The sequence below is a fragment of the Acomys russatus genome, chromosome 15 (genome assembly GCF_903995435.1).
Source record: "Acomys russatus chromosome 15, mAcoRus1.1, whole genome shotgun sequence".
Taxonomy (NCBI): Eukaryota; Metazoa; Chordata; class Mammalia; order Rodentia; family Muridae; genus Acomys; species Acomys russatus.
In genome coordinates this window covers 44840850-44851055 of record NC_067151.1, presented here as the reverse complement: position 1 = coordinate 44851055, position 10206 = coordinate 44840850, and positions in this window count along the sequence as shown.

The following is a 10206-nucleotide window of genomic DNA, read 5'->3' as shown; positions in this document are numbered from 1 at the left end:
AAAACAAGATGGATAGTGCCTGACAAATGACTTTGAAAGATGGCCTCTGTCCTACACACACACACACACACACACACACACACACACACACACACACTCAGAAAGGCAACTTTTATTCTCGATAAGCTTATAGCTTCTTAATATAGGCAGACACATCTTAAACGCTTGTGGGTTATTTAATCAGGAATATTTTTTTTAATGCTTTGACACCGAGACAACACTTCATAGCATAATTTATTCTGTTAAAGTTGAAAACCTATAGAGAAAAAAAAAAAACTGGCAACTAAGCTAGGACTTGAAATAGGCAGTGGTTCGGGGCGGCGGCATATAAGACGAACAAAGCTGACATCATTACTAGGACTGAGGGCCAGCCCTAGATTTGGAAAGAGAGCCTAGTGCTTCTCAGAGCCAGTTGCTGACTGCAGCCTTCTACCACCAAAGGCCAAAGACCCACCAGAGAAGCCCCGTCAGAACCCAGTGGACAGTGATGCTGAACAAGAACCTTTAGGGCCAGCTTTCCCCTCCCTGCTCCCCTGTCTCTTTAGGACTCATGTAGCTCAAATGAAATGCGCCTCCTCATTCTAGGGATCCCCAAGGTGCTCTGGGGGGAAATGTAAACAGTATTGGCTCAGTACTTTATGCCTTAGTTTTGATTGTTTTGTATTAGAAGTTTAGCTTGCCTTAAATTTTTCTCCAATGAAGGGAGAATTGATAATGAGTTACTTTTGCTATTATGGAAAAACAAAAACATTAAAACAAAAATGAAGCAAACAAACAACAAGAAAATTCTGAGTTATGGGCCAGCTGTGCTAGCTCTTGTTGCAGGAGCAGAGGCCCACCTGTCATTCTTTGTAATTCAGGTGCGTTTGCTTTGTGCTGGCTGGCCCTTAGCAGAAAGAGCTGGCAGGAAGCAAGTGCCTCCCTAGGATGGCACTCTGCTTTGTTGCCTTGTCCCCTGCTGCCCTGGCATGCAGCTAGGGCAGGGGCACTAGTGGGGGTATTAGGGGTAGATGGGGGACACCACTTCCCCACTCACATGGGTGCAGACATAAACCAGGGGATTCTCTGACATGTAGTCACTTAGGTAATCAATAGGATAGTCTGAGACAAAGCCCGTAGGAGAGTAAGTCTATCCATGCATGACCAGTAAGAAGCTATGGGGACATGAGAAAGCCAGGCCACCTCTCTTAACAATCTGTAGGAAAAAGTATCTACTTCCCTGAACAGTGTATTAATCAAAGTTGAATAGGAGGGACCTGGGTGTAGTACACTGCAAATTTGAGGCCAGCCTGGGCATAAGACGGGGAGAAGAGGGAGGGGAAAGAGAAGAGGATGAGGAAGAGGTGGGGAAATAGGCCACAGTTGTTCAATGCTTGCCTACTGGTCCCCAGCTGTCCCAAGCACTCATACTGTACCTCAGGACAGGGCCTGAGCTGGGAGTGGTGGTGCACACCTTTAATCCCAGCACTTGGGGAGGCAGAGGGAGACAGATCTCTGTGAGTTTAAGGCCAGCCTGGTCTACAAAGACAAGAACGGCGTCCAGAACAGCCAAGGCTACATACACAGGGAAACCCTGTCTTTAAGTCCCCCACCCCCCCAACCCCCCACCCCCCCACCCCCGCCTCCAGCCTCACACATGTGCTGCCCTTCCCTACTAGGAGTTCTGGTTGTAGTTTGCTTCGTCCAAATTCCACTTATTTTCTCCTATTCCACCTACTCTCCACTATTCTTAAGGCTAAGTTTGGAAATACGGGTATGCCCCCATGTTGGGTGGGTAATAAATTTATACTATAGTCAAAAGAACAAATGAAAACCCAGAAAATAGCTTAACAAAACTTGGCAGCAGGCATCAAATAAAAAATGTTCCATGATGAAATAAATTTAGGCAGGGAAGAATTCTCTAGACTTTTATAGTAGCTCCCAGATTTACCAGACCCAAAGCATCCTTGCACTAAGTGGCTTTTGAACACTCTTACTATCCTGAAATAAAATGGAAATAAACTGTACATCAGCATAATTTCCGAAGGAGGCAACAACGGCAGTTCTAATCATATTGTTTCATCTGTATTGAGTATCACCATGAAGGTGACAGCTGCAAATGTTAAGTTAAGCCACACAGCTACCTTCTATAAGTCACTCAAATGCCAGCAATGCTGAGTGAAGTTTCAAGCAAAGTAAGTCTTTACTTGATTTACATAACCACTATATTCCTAAGATACTCAGTGTCTGTGTAAAATCCCAATTACTCTGTATTTAAATGTAAACAGACTTAGGGAACAATCTTAACTATATACCGCCACAAGACTGTCAAAATGAGCTAAAATCCAAGGGGGAAGACACTTGCTTTTATGAGCCTCTTGTAGGGACTGCGCGCTACCTACCATCCGCCTGTGGTTTCCAGGCCATACATGGCTCCCATATATATGGTAAAATGTTCCTCAGGGAGTAGTGCCAGTCTTTGGGAACCACTGCCTAGGGCCTCAGAGTGTCATTAATATAATGTGAGCTGAAAAGAGGCAAACACAGACAAAATACCTTTTTTTAAACCCCAATTCCTGCACTCCCCAGAATCTGGAGATTTATTTCCTGTGAGTGGAAAGCCTAATGGTCACCCATATCTCTCAGAGGACCAATAATAGAACTAGTTAAGAGGGTAGGGGGCAGATGGAAACCTTTCTAAGGGTAACTGCACAGCCAGCCTGGTTCCTGTTGCTGCTATGGATGCCCAAGGCTTTTTGGCTATTAATTGGAGTCCAGGGGGTTGAAGTCAGCTTTTATGGTCCTTGGACTTATTAATTCATTATGAGCTCATCTTTACAAGAGCCCTATGTTTATGGTCCATTCCCATGAGAAATGAGGATTTATATAGGTCAGTCTAGTAAATAAGGTAAGCAATATTATCATAAGTTAAACATATGAAATTAAGCAATGAAATATTTACTTCTAGTTTTTCTGTAAAACTGTAGGGTTTATTATGCATTCAAAGACAAATTTAAATTGGGAAATATACACTTTTAATTTTTCCTTCTAAAGTTAACTTTAAATCATAACCCAAGAGTCACTTTAAAAAAAAAAAAAAACAACTAAAAAGCCTCACTGTTCAAAGCCTAGCCAGTGAAACTAAAAATGTCCTGCTCCCTCTCCTCAGTGGTGGAGGCCCAAGTTAAGTACAGAAGAACCCCGAGTGGTGATAGCCACAGGGTCCCACCACAGAGCCTGTAGGGTGCTTCCTGAAGACTGACTGGCAACATGCCTTTCAGTACCACCAGCCATTAGTGCCACCTTGTGGGCATTTTAACTAACCCTAAAATTATTGCCTAACCTAACTTGGGGCTTCACTTAAAAACAAAAGGTAGAAAAACATTTCTATTATTCGGTAACGTCATCATGCTAGTTTCCGAGGCCAAATCCCATACTACTCACTTACTCAAAGGCTTTACCTTCTTTTAATCCAAACTGTGAGTGGTTCAAGTTACATGACATATAAAGCACTGGGCAGTGGCACTGCAAATTCAGAAAAGTCAGAGCATGTTCAGGGTGGTATGGCTACATATGAACATTCAAATGACACAAGAAATAAACGACCACACCTCGTCATTCAGTAATTTTTTAATATTCATATCCACATGATCAGGGTTTTCTTTCCAACATATGGGTCCCAGGGACTCAATTCAGGACATTAAGCTTGGTGGCAAGAGCCTTTTCCCACTGAGCTATCACACCAGTCCTCAGCATTTTGAGACGACAGGCCGTTACTGTGTAGCTCTAGCTGGCCTGAACTAGCTATTTGGACTGTAAACTATCCTTGAACTCACAGAGATCTGCTGCCTCTGCCTCTCTAAAATGGGATTAAAGGCATGTACAATTGCACCTGGCTTCTCAACTACTTTTACTTCTTTAATTTATGTGTATGAGTGTTTAGCTAGAACAAATGTCTGTGTGCCAGAAAAGGGTAGCAGAGCCTATGGGATTGGAGTTACAGGGTTGCTACAGTTACGAGCTACTATGTGGGTGCTGAGAATAGAACCTGGGTCCTCTGGAAGATCAGCCAATTCTCCTAACCACCAAACCACCTCTTCAGCCACATTCTGAACAATATTTAATACACTGACCACTGTACTATTTGAAAATCTGGATTTCAGATGTCAGTGGTCCTGCCCGGTAAGCCACATTTGGGGGGAGGGAGGGGCTTTTTGAGACAGGGTTTCTCTGTGTAACAGTTCTGGCTATCCTGTACACCAGGCTGGCCTCAAACTCAGAGATCCACCTACCTCTGCCTCCCAAGTGCTGGGATTAAAGGCATGTGCCACCACAGACCAACATAAACACAAATCTTAAAAAGAATGTATGACTCTAACTACATCAAAGTGAAACTTGTTTGGCAGAGGACAGGAAAACATCAAGACATCTTCAATGTCCAAAACCATCAAGAGCCATTTATGTAAGAAATGTCTTCAAATCACTCAGAAATAGAATCTACTATCTAGTTAAATAATATGAAAGGCTATTCAACATGTAATTAAATAAATGTAATTAAAATGAATGTCACTTTTATCAACTTCCAGGCTGACAAAAAATCAAAATAGAAAAGTCTAGTATCATCAAGTGTTTGGAAAAATCAGGAAAGAGAAACCATTGTTTGTACAGTGATGATGGAAAAGAACTCTGCAGACCTTGAGCATACACATAACAGTTACCTATTGCTAGCCAACAGATGATGCCCACCCCCTCCCAATAGATTTAATGATTAAAATAACACTTGTTACTTAGCTTCTGTGGGTCAGATGCCCAGACATATCATGCTTCAGTGTCTTCAAGCTTAAATACTGTGGTTAAGGGTTAGCTGGGGCTGCGCAGTACTATGGAGGGTCAAGGTGCTGTAGAGAGCCTCAGGAATCAGGTTAGGCTGGATCTGACCCTCTTATACCATGACATAACTGGAATATGACTGACTAGGATGTTTATGTTTGATAGTTGTTAAGGGTAGGAGAAATGTTTCCCACTGTTTAGAAAGGAGTGTGTAGCTCAATGCAGATAAGGGGCCCTAGGTTACAAGGTGCATTATTTGTGTGTCTGTGTATCTAGACACGGAGATTCTTCTTAGGATGCCAGATATGTCATTCGAAGAGGGATAAGGGCATAGCCCAAGCCAAGTGGGTTCTTGTAGTAGTATACCTATTGCCTAGATAATGGTTTATTGAACTATTTTCCAGTAAGTAGAATAAGATCTAAGGAAAACTGCTGACTCTAGAGGGCAAACACAGAAGTATAGACATTTTGTGATTCCAAAATGAAAGGAAATGCTCAGCACAAACACATTATACCAATCAAAAAAGCAAAGGTGGTAACTCAACCAGTTTTTAATGGCTAAAGGTAGGATGATTCACATAAGAAAAAGCAGTATGATACATAGTACAAAATAAATATCCATGAATCCATACCGAGTTAAGTGATTTAAAAGCACATAGGGCAAATCTTCCATGCAAATGAATTTCAAAGTTCATAAACCTCACTCTCAGGGTTGAGTAGAAAAACTCACTAACTCTTACCTATGGGCTGTACACAGTGATTTTCTTTCAAAAGAAGGGGGGGAGGAGTCACTTTACAGGACATACGTAGATCAGTAAGAAATTCATCTAGGCCTTGAGTTCAATCCCTAGCAAAACACAAGGGGCGGGGGCACGGACCCACACACGAAGACAAGCACAGGGGAAACAGATATTCAAAGTACTTGGCTATTAAGTGGAAGGTAAGAGGACTCAAAATGGCTTATTTTTCTGTCTTGTGGTACTGAGAACTGAACCAGGGCTTCAACGTATTAGGCAGGTGCTACACCACACCCCTATTATTTCTCTAGCCACATCAGAAGGCCTGCCTCAAATTGCTTATTTAGCACTTCATGAACTAGAGAGCTAATGCATGTTACCTCAAAGCACTGTGAAATAGGTTATCGGTACGCACTTATGTGAAACTGACAGAGGCCTTGTCTCAGAAGCATAACTACTGTGCCACCCAGCAGACGAAATGCAAGCAGCTCTGCTAGAGAAACATTTGGCCATGCAAACTACTCCTAAGAGCTTGGCCAATGAGAATTATGCCTTTCCCCTAAGACATAGGGCAGTTTGTTCAGCGCCAACATCATTAGAATTCATGTCAAAGAACTAAAGCTGAGTATTTTCACCATTCTGAAATAAGTTATAGCTAGACAGATCTCTTGCCTTCCCCAACGCCTACCTTCCTGCAATTGGTCAAGTTATTTGAACGTGTGACAAAAGGCTAGGTATCACAGATATTTGATCCCATTCTGAGTCCTAAGATTGTGAACTGTAAAAACCTGTTTTTTGTTTGGCCATGGTTGAGCCCTAACACACACTTTTAACCCAAGAGCTTGCTGTACACAAGATTTAATAGTTAACCCTAGGTGAAGAGGCAGAGCAGAAACCAGCTGACAGGGATTAAAGAGCAGGAGGGACTTTGAGTTGAAGAGTATTTAAGACAGCATGTATAAGCAGAAGGAGCTTTTAGCTCTTTAGCTCTTGACTTCTTGAGCTCCTTGCCCCCTGGCTTTTTAAGCTTTGAGCTAGCAAGCCTTGGGATTTTTTGCCTTTTCCTCCTGGGCTGTCAGCTGAGCTAGTGATCCTTTTGGGCCTTTTCCATCAGGACATGAAATGAGTAAGAAGGTCAGCTGGGTGCTATCTCTGCCTCTCTGAGCTAGAAGGTTTTCGCCCCAGCATCTGGCTCCTGAGTCTTTATTGGTAAAATGGAAGCTCTCACCCATAACTAGTCTGAAAACTCAATCGTACTGCCACTTTGGTAAAGCCTGGCAGACTTTTGTAAGATTAAACATACCATCACTATAGAATGTAACAATCCCATTCTAAGTTACCATTTTTTTCCTACTGTTGGGATTCATGCTAAGCAAGTACACTACCACGGAACTATACTTACAGATTCTACTTACTCTTAACTTCCAGTTCATTTCTAAGGTAGAAAGCAAAAGCAAACCAAAAATAAAACAAAAACAAAAATCGAAACAAAACAAACACCTGTATACAATGTTCACAGCAGTTTTACTTAAAGATCAAAAGCTTTAAAAAAAAGTGCCTTGACAGAGACATGAATAAATGTGGTCATCTATACAATATAGTATCAGAAATAAAAGGAAACGCTAGATATATGTAACTTATGGTGACCCTCAAGTAACTATGCTAACTGAAAGAAACCAAAACGGAAAAACTAACCAACGAACAAAAAACCCACAAACTGTGTGGTGTCACTCACACACCTAGGTTCAGAGGGCAGATTAGATATTACTAAAATAATATAAAGTTTAAAGACAAATAATGAAGAGAGTTAGTGCAAACTTTGTGATTACATAATCTGCAGACAAAGAGTAAATTGGCTATATGTTGAAAACTTTTGAAAGAGCAAGTAATACTAATAATTGTACACAAATCATACTAGATTCAAGAGGGGAAAAAAAACCCTTAAGAGTCCACAATGACATAAAAGAATAAATGAATAAACAATTCTCCATGAAAGGAAAGCCTGTCCTCAGAACAGGAATCCAAAGAACAATGTAAAGTTTGGGAGCATCTGGACTCACGAGCAGCGCATGCATCCTATAATAATGCACCATGTCTGGCATCACTTTAGAGCAGAAAAAGGACTTAACCTAATCTAGTTACAGGAAGAGATGACAAAGCCAAACTGAAGCCATTGTATAAATTAACTGTTTTAGGATCTTTAAAACTGTAAATTAAAGAAATCATACTCTTGGGCTGAAGAGATGGCTCAGTGGTTAGGAGTACTGGCTGCTCTTCCAAGTTCAATTACCAGCACCCACATGACAGATCACAATTGTCTGTAATTCCAGTTCCAAAGTATCTAGTACCCTCACACAGGCATGCATGTAGGCAAAACATCAATGTGCATAAAAATAAATTAAAAAAAAAAAAAACATTCTGGACTGGTTCAGATCAAAGATGTATGAGATGCCAATTTAACAACAGAATTGTAATTTACTGAGACAAATGTCAAGACATCAATATTCTCCTGATTGGATAAAAGTTTTAAATCGGTGTTAACTTCTGAATGGTGTATTAATTATTACTATTTTTAGGATGAAAATACTAATCTCTAACAGAGTCCTCCAACCTTTAGACAAGGAGACATAATGTTGTTGGGCCACATAGCTATCTTGGTGTCAGCTGGATATATCCAATGCTAAAAAAGCATCACCTTCTGTGTGTGTGTGTGTGGTGGGGTGGTGGTGGAGGAGCAGTGTGCCAGGCATTCAATGCAGGGTTTGAGCATATTGAGCAAGAGTTTTCTCAAACCCCCAGCCATTCTCTTGAAATGGTTAAATTAAAAACTAATAAGGAAAGGAAAAAATGAACAAGGTAAATGTTTCATTTGCCAAATCTAGGTACAGGTTATCAAGGAAATCTCTGTACTCTTCTTGTACCTTTCTGTTAGTCTGAAACTATGGGAAAATGTTATTTTTAAAAATGTCTCTTGGACTAGAGGTAACAGGCTAAAAAAGCTAGGGGAAAAAAACACACTGAGTAATCTAAGAATAGACATCAACAAGCACAGTTTACTAACATTAACAATCTAGAGACATCTCAGCCATTGACTCACACAAACTAGGAGCATGCCCTAGAATCCCTAGAGTCCGCATTCTATTCATAAGGGATTAGCTCGATGCTGCTAGGCACCTCACTGAAAAAGCAGCGCTCTCTCAATGCTTCCTTGCTCATCAGACTTCTGACTATAACACACTAGTTCTCCTGTATCTGTTAATGTACAATGATAATCATAGCAGCTTACAAAACTGATTACAAATCAACTTCTTGTGCATTTGAGTAAGATCAGCTTCCAAACCCACTCTTAGCCCTGGGACAGCAGTCAGAGTACCATGGCACTCACTGAAACGGTACTTAGCAAAATGGCTTAGCTCTGCAAGTTCTTGTATACTTTTTTCCAAGAAAGACTACGGTTAGAAGGAACTAAATTTTTCAATGGGAAAAAAATCACCTAAGTATTTTAAAGAACAACTCCTCTTTAGACAACTGCATGAGATGCTGGCTTAAAATCTTGATAAAGCAAGCAGCGGTAAAACAAATAAGAACTTGATATGGTCATATTTCTCTCACCATAGCAGCTGTCTCCATCAGTCTACCACCAGGACAGACTATGCCTTTTAGATGAATAAGCAAACAGAAATGCAGGACTGTAAGGATGTTTGGACCTTTATTACAACTTCAAGAACTTGGGAGTTGAGTCTTAAAAAAAGACACTGAGCACTTAGTTCCATCTCTATTTAATGGTATGCACAGACTAAGGAAAGAGCATTCAGTGTGGTGTGTTTAGCAAATCTGATGTTGCTTATAGGAACAAGGACATAAAACTTTATTTTCAAATTGCTTAAACCCAAGCCAACACTCTTCTTTCAGAATATGAAAGCATTATTCTAGATTTCATAAAAAATTTTCCTGTTCTATCTCTATAATCACATACATGCTGATGGTGATGTGTTACATTCAATGACAGAAATTTCCAGAACAAAGGTAGAAATAATAAAACACAAACTGTTTCTTAACCTGTAAAATTAATCTGTATTCCCTATACATCTATACACATTTTAAATATATTTCATTCCACTGAAGTAACCCTCAGTTAAAAGTTTTTTGCAGAGCTAATTTGTAGCTCAATGATACCATCTTTGGAAGCACAAGGCCTTGGGTTTAATCTCGGTTAGGAGATAAAAAAGATATGGAAACTAATTCTATGTAGAAATAAAAAGATTAGCTTCCTAGTTGTCTGGTGATAAACTGAACCTCACTGTCCTATCCCATGGATATAAGAGTGATTTAAAGTGGACCAAAATGCATGAGTTTATATAAAAAGTGATCCATATATATTTTAAATGTTCAAAAGCAATCACTATAAAACAAATGTAAGAGGTTGGTTTACAATCCAATATTTGGTTAATATCCAAAGAATCCTAACTTTTAGTCACCTGAATCCAGCCCTATAGTAGTAAAGAATTGCGTATTAAAAATCAAACTGATAAAACTACATACATAAGATGGCCTAAATATCAGTAACAAGTCCATCTAATCTCTTATTATCTATCAAATTATAAAAACCTTTTCAATAGTTTAAGTAAATAATCAAAATAGTAATTTATTCAAGTTTATT